General features: G+C 41.0%; 1 pseudogene; it reads right to left on the bottom strand.

The window, feature by feature from the left end:
- Positions 1 to 3161: 3161 nt before the first annotated feature.
- On the bottom strand, positions 3162 to 6268 carry LOC143683295 (unconventional prefoldin RPB5 interactor 1-like; annotated as a pseudogene).
- Positions 6269 to 7486: the final 1218 nt, after the last annotated feature.

A 7486-nucleotide genomic window follows, 5' to 3' on the forward strand; every position in this document is an offset into this window, starting at 1 on the left:
ACAAATAACAGTAATATAATAACCGTTTGGACCCCTCACTCTGCTTCAACAGCCATCAGCTAATGGTTCATCCTGCTTCATCCCAAAGCAAATTTTATCTATCTATATGTACTATAGTATCTCAGAAATATAAGGATTCTAATCAAATCACAATATCATTATCAAACCTAAAAAAATGAACAGTAATTCTTTAATAAAATTAAATATCCTGGCAGTGATAAATTTCTTATAAGTTATTTATTTCTTTATCATTTATAAGGTTTTGGAGTTTAGAATTCAAATAAGGACCATATATTGCAATTGGTTGCTATGTATCTTAAGTTTTTCTAATCTATAGACTCTCCCTGCATATTTTTATTCCTTAAAATGTCTTTGTTGAAAAACAAGTGATTTATCCTGTAGTTTCCCATGGTCTGAATTTTGCTGATTGCATCTCTGTGGTGGTCTAATGAGCTTCTTTTCCCAATGTATTTCTAGACATTGGTAGGCATACTTGGAGGTTGGGTCAGATTCAGTCCAATCCCCTTGACAATCTCCTTGACAGTGTAACTGAGAAATCAGGATTGAAGGGATTTTGATATAAATATTTCTTTTTGCTTTCTGATATATTGGAGTAGACAGGGAAGTACCTGAAATCTCTGAATTGTAACCCAGCTGCCTTGATCTCTGATAATGGTTGTGCAGCTCTTGTCTTCTGCCTCTATGTTTGTAAAAACCTGGTGACTCACCTCCATCTGTACCTAGTTATCCAGTTTTTCAACTTTAGAGTCTGTTAATCACTAAAGACAGCCCCTAATATTTGTTAGTGAAGGGTCTTGGGTCCACCTGGAACTAACCTAACCCAAGTCCAAAATTATCCTGATGACCGAGACTGGATCTAACCAAAGTGGGCCTACTTGACATGTGCAGTAGCTTAGACTTTAACCTACAAGTCACCTAGACCTCATTCTACCATTTTCTTTCATACGTTCTGTGACTAAGTATGTGTCAATCTGCATATGCTCAATAATGAGATCACCTCTAATTACATCATCTGGGGCCACTGTGCTCATTATCCTAACCCCCACATTTCTCTAAGAAAACTACCCACATTACTGCAGTTTGGGAAAACAGATTTCGGACTGCTAAGCCATCTGCTCTCCTACTTCACACATAATAATGAACCCTTTCTCTCTTTGAAACCCCAGTGTTTCAGAGATTGGTTATTGAGCACTTTGGGCAGAAGAATCCATGGCCTTTGTCCAGTAACAACAGGGCTGTTTCATAGCTCAATCTTCATAGGTATTGGGTGTGGAGAATTTCTATCGAGGCACATGATAACTGTTTGTCTCTCTTTTTGCAACCTTAGGAACTATTGATCAATATCTAGATCCATTAATTCATGAGACACTGCAAAGAGCTGATGTTCTAATTCTGTGGTTCCTTCTTGACTGACTGGACTGATGTATAAAGAGAACCCCCTGCCTCATCAACTCTGAGGTTACTCTGAGTATAATCTGAGTATAATCAGGAAAAGCAAAATAAAGGCTCTATAAAGGCAGCAAGCGCAGGATGCTGTGCAGACTATTGAAGAGATACCCCAAAAAGGCTTTCCAGAAAGGTGTTATTTGGGGGAGCTGAAGGATATTATAGGCTAGACCAGGGTTTCCCAAACTTGACACTAATGACATTTTAGATCAGATAATTCTTTTTTGGGGGAAGGGGGTTGTCCAGCGAATTGGAGAATATTTAGTAACATCCCTGACTCCTTCCATTAAATGCCAGTAGCATCTCCCCCTCCCCCAGTTTGTGACAATCAAACAATTGCCAAATATCCACTGGGAGGCAAAATGATTAGACATCCCCTCTACCCAACAGCTTCATACTAACAATAAAGGGGTGTGTTGCATGAAATATGACCAACATAAAATAATGACTGCCTTATGGAATAACAACATGATTTTCTCATAAAAAGTATCCCTTGTAGCCAGATGTTGACAGCTTGAAAGCAGCTTAAATTCCCCCAGCAGTTTCTTGGAGCGAGCCTAGGAAAATTTGTTGACATATTCTTGTTTCCATAGGATGAGTCCCTTAGCCATCAATTCCTGCTGGGAATCACTTCCTTCTGAAGAGGCTTTGTGTCTTTACTGAAGATAATTAAAATTTCTCCCTAGAGGAGCATGGCTACCCATTTACAAAAATTACATCAACAGCCCAGACTTTATAATCCTGAAGTAATCATGGAAGCTTTAATGATTTGGCACAGGATAGGGTGCAAAAATATTATGGGATGCATTTTTACTTGTTTTTCAGAAATCATCACCAGAGGCCACATATACTTTTCAGTCTTTTGTACATTGTGCAGAACACTGTGAAATTTTTTTTCTGGGTCTGCAGAGCATGACATTCATGACCAACTTGCCTCTTTGTAAATAGGGTAACTGCTACCATGTAACGTGAACAGCTGCAATCATTCCTAATTTCTAATTACTTATGAAAGGAATAAGTCAAGGCACCATTCCTTTTGCAAAGCCTGTTCTCTATATCCTTAAATCTTCCTTTAGTGCTATAGTTTCGTTGAATGAGCTGTAAAATAGGAGATAACAATACCTACCACATAGGGTTATAATGAAAATTAAATTCAAGAATAAGACATCATACTCACTGATCTTTCTCATAAAATTTTTTACTTGAGAAAGTTTTACAAAATCCCATTCTTCCAGTCAAAGAAACTTTCCCATAGGGTGCATGTAAGTGTTCTGCCTTTGAGATACAGCATGAAATTCAAAGGGCAGAGGTTTTAAAATAGCCACCTAACTGCAAAACGTATGAGATAAGTAGGTATTTTTCTGTTTGTTTGTTAAAATGCCTTTAAAATGCTAAAGCAAGTAATAAAATATAATTATTGAATCTGTTTGAAATTATGTAAATGTTTCTTTAAAATGATCTATATGGTATACACACTATCACAGCTGGTACAAAACTGCCTGTATTGAAACACAAAAGCAATGCATAAGAACAATATTCTTTGAAAACTAATTTGAAATGCTGCCACTGCATCATAAGGCAAACTTAGATAAAGGTGTTGATAGTATTCAAGGAATTAAGAAAATAAGCTGAACCTTAAAGTATTCAAACATTTAATTTTAATACCACTCTAAGGGTAAAAGAACTTGCTGTCAAGTTAACTCAGGACCCCTTATCTCAAATTACATGTAACATATTCTGCTATAAACTCTAAACAAATGCTCAGGATGTAAACTCCCATTTCCCAAGCAGAGCTAGTTTTCCTGTGGCAGTCTGGCACCTTTGAACTTTGAAACCTTCTTGATAGCTTCTTCTGATGCATCTGATGAAACTTCTTTTTGTTCTGGCTTAGGGGGCAATCTAGGATGAGCAGTGGCTAGGATGAGGTGTTAAGGAGGGTAATAAAAATTCTTTTCCTATTACAGCTCCAGAAAAAAATCAGGTGTTCCAGATAAGGGTGAAAGTTTGGTTTGGTGATTTTCTTGTCCTTATTCTTCCAAAGTGCTCTCACTGGTATTGCCACAACTGGCCTCTTCACAGCTCACACTCCTCAGGACCCCCTAGCATCAACTCAGCAGTACTGCTTTCACCAGGGTCCCCACAAATACTGTTCTCTCTGCTTCAAGACTTCAGGACTGATTTACAAGGGAAGGATGCTGGGGACAATTAAAGTAGCATGTATAAATTCCACCCTCAGTGATGCCGGAAACATGCAACATGGCCTCCAGGGCTGAAACAAAGAACAGCCTAAGCTATAATCAGCCTTCTTCACAGAAGTAGTAGTAGTTCGCGCCAAAAGTACTAACCGTACATCTGCCCTCCACCCTAGCAACAGCAGTCACCAATCCCAAGTCATCCCTTTGTCCTTATTCACCCAATCAGAGATCACCATCTATCCCTACTAGCTACCCCCTCTCCTTCTAGAGTATATATACCCAGCCTTTTCAATAAACTTTTGCAGCTTGATCAGAATACTTGTCTTGCTGTCATTCCTCGTGTCTCTTGTCCCATACCATTCCTCCCTTACAGGTGTAGAGCCTCAGTTGATTGTCCCGTGGGTCAGGACAGAAGGATTCTCCCTTCACAGTATCAACAAAGACTCTAAATGTCAGCAGGGGTACTAATGGTAGGCAGCTCCTGGACAGAAATGACCACTCCCAGAGCTGTTCTTTCCCTTACATTTGGTTTCTTTTATTCTTTTCACTAAAGTGTTAGTTTTTCCAGTATTTATTTGGACGCTCTTAGATTCAACAGTATGAAGAAAATATATTGTTGGTCAGTACTATCTCCAACCCTTAAAGCATTATGGTCATTTTCATTTTTACCATCTTCGTGTTACTGGACAAAGGCCATGCATTTTTCTACCCAATGCACTCAATAACCAATTCCTGAGACACTGGGGTTTCAACGAGAGAAAGAGTTTATTCCTACATGCATAGGAGCGCAGACAGCCTACAGGCCCCAAATCTGTCTCCCCATACTGTAGTAATTCGGGTAGTTTTATTAGAGAAAAGGTGGGCAGGGGTTAGGATAATAAGCACAGTGGCCCAAGATGATGTAATAAGAGGTGATCTGATTATTGAGGATGCACAGATTGATTACATGCTCAGTCACAGAATGTATGAAAGAAAATGGTGGAATGAGATCTAGGTGACTTGTAGGTTAAATTCCAAGCTACTGCACCTATCAGGTGGGCCCACTTAGGCTAAACCCGACCTCAGTCATCAAGATAATTTTGGACTTGGGGTGGGTTAGTTCCAGATGGACCCAAGACCCTTCACTAACAAACATTAGGGGCTATCTTTAGTGATTATAAGACTCTAAAGTTGAAAACTGGATAACTAGGTACAGATGGAGGCTAGTCACAAGGTTTTTACAACCACAGAGGCAGAAGACAAGAGCTGCACAACCATTATCAGAGATCAAGGCAGCTGGATTACAATTCAGAGGTTTCAGGTATTTCCCTGTCTACTCCAATATGCCGCGAAGCAAAAAGGAGTATTTATATAATGATTCAGTCATCAGAATCACCCCTTAAATCCTGACTTCTCAGTTATGATTGGTCATCATCATCTTCGTCATTGCTAGGATAGGGATTTGAACCATTCACTGAACAATTCAAGTGACTATTCACTTGAGCACTGAACATTTCCAATTTGTAAAATCCTCATGACAACTATCAAGTTCACGCAGCAAATTTTCTTGTCACTCTAGTTTTTCAAGTTAAGCATGGTGCCTTATCAGCAAGCAAATAATTGGGTTTCGCATCATGTGAAGAAAAATCTGCTTCAAGAACATCTGAAGTTTGGGGTTTGGAGGGAGGTTTATGGGCAATTCGGTGTTTTACCTTAAATTCAAAGTCACTTTTAATTTCTTCTCTTATGTCAACAATATCACCTGCAGAACCACTTATTTTCTGTAAATCTGCTGTGAACTTGAGGCAGGTTAGATAGGGAAGGAGGGTGGGGAAAGCGACCCTAAGACTCGAATAAAAAGTTCCTTTTGGCATGCACACACCTAGCCCTCACTCAGGTCGGCACCTGAAAAGAACCAATGAAAAGTGCAGTTCATCAATCCCTTATTAGCATAGCCAGAGGGGGAAGGGCCCAAGTGCTTACAATGCAAGGGTCCCACCCCAGAGGGCTTCTCCTTCTTTGGAGCATGCCCCTGCTCTTTGAGCGTGTACTTTGCTACATATTAAAGTCTTGCGCTATATGCACGCTGGTTTCTCCCTCAGTTCTGTCCTGCGGCTCAGTCAAGAACCTCCGAGGCGTTAGGCGCTGGTCAAGATCTAGACTTCTCTGAAAATTCCCAGAGATCTGCGGCATCCAGCCGGACACCCCCAGGGCTCTCCCGCATCGAGTTTATTAAACTATTTGGCTGCATACACTGACTAGTCCCTGAATTCTTTCCTGAGACTAAATCGAGAATCCTCAAGCACCAGCCCTTGGTTGAGGTCTTGATTTCTCCAAGAACTCCTGGGGCTGCCCCGCTTCAACTTCAACTCGGGATTCAAAATTTTTCGTCACTTTAAAAACAAACTCATCATTTGTTTTTTATGTTCTTTTCCCGTGCTCAGCCAAGCCTACACCCTGCTTTGCTGAGCTGTTTGCAAACCAGTTGTCCCAAGTAAAACAATGACTTCATAGTATGGACAAGTTTTCCTGGCATGAAGGCAAAGTGCCAGGATATTATAAGACAACTTATCAGGCAGTGTACTGCGTCTTTCCCGAAGGGCATTATAGTCATTATTTACGTTCATTATTTACGTTCTTCCAATGCTGAAATTTTCTCTTTGCAATCACCGACCACCTGTCCTGTTCCTCGCTGAGCCGTCCCACTTGGGCCTTGCCGCAGCGCCGAACCGGGCGTGGTCCGGGGTTGAGCGGGCCCTCCCTGCGCGGGGAGGGGGCGAGGGGCGGGGCCGGCTCAGGGGAGCAAACGAGCCCTAAGGTAGGTGCAGGCTGGCCCCAGGCTTCCGGCCCGGAGTCCAGGGGCGGCCCCACCTCCCCTGGAGGCCCCGCCCTTCACCCCCACTGAGTTTTGAACACGTTTCCCTGCCCATTTGAGCATCCACGGAACAGGAATGCATCCTGCAGCCACCGTTCAAGGGGCAGCAGTGTGATCTAGTTGCCGTCGCTTGCCCATGCACAGACGTAGTGGTGATCTTGGTGGCATGCCTGGCAACTCAGCTGTCAGTCAACAGACCATTTCAGAACCACTGGAGGAAGGAATATAGGTCTCGGCTGTTTTCTGTAAACCTTCTACTAACACCTCATAAAGCTCCACATTGAACCTTAATGAATAGGTATCTGCAGCGTGGAAGGAAATCCTGGAGATTATAAGGGAGTATCTTCTAAGCAATGCTATGTTACCTGTGCTCTTGAAGTCGCAGGAGGCAACACTGGGTAGAGACACAAGGACATGGACGACTCCAAGTCAGAAAGTGATTCAGTAAAGATAGAAAGGGAACGTGGAAACCTTCTAGGAAAACCTTAACCAATTTAATTTGCTTGTATTTTCCTTTTATATATGCAGAAGAGTGATATGTGATTAAGACCATCTGCATCTAGCTAAATCTAAAAGAGCACTTTCAATATGTATACAAGAAAAATTCTGTTAATAAAGCATTGAATGATAATTTAATTGAGCATATTTTTTATGAATGATGCATAACATGACAGTGTGCCTTACGTTTGATGTTGTTTTAGATGAATGGAATACAGTTTAGAGAAGGCCAAGCATAATGCCTCACAAACTGCAGATGTTGTTGTTGTAACTTTGTAATTGTCTAATCCGGTTGAACCAAGAGACAAGATAATCTGCAAATTTAACTTGTACAAGAATCCCCCAGATCAGGTTTGATACAGCTGATGCTATATTGTAATTTAAACATTAATGTCCTCACTAAGCTATTGATATCATTTGTGAATTTGAAGCCCCAATGGCTATAAAGTGTAATTTGAATTGTCTTCCCTCA

This window comes from Tamandua tetradactyla, chromosome 5 (genome assembly GCF_023851605.1).
Source record: "Tamandua tetradactyla isolate mTamTet1 chromosome 5, mTamTet1.pri, whole genome shotgun sequence".
Lineage (NCBI taxonomy): Eukaryota > Metazoa > Chordata > Mammalia > Pilosa > Myrmecophagidae > Tamandua > Tamandua tetradactyla.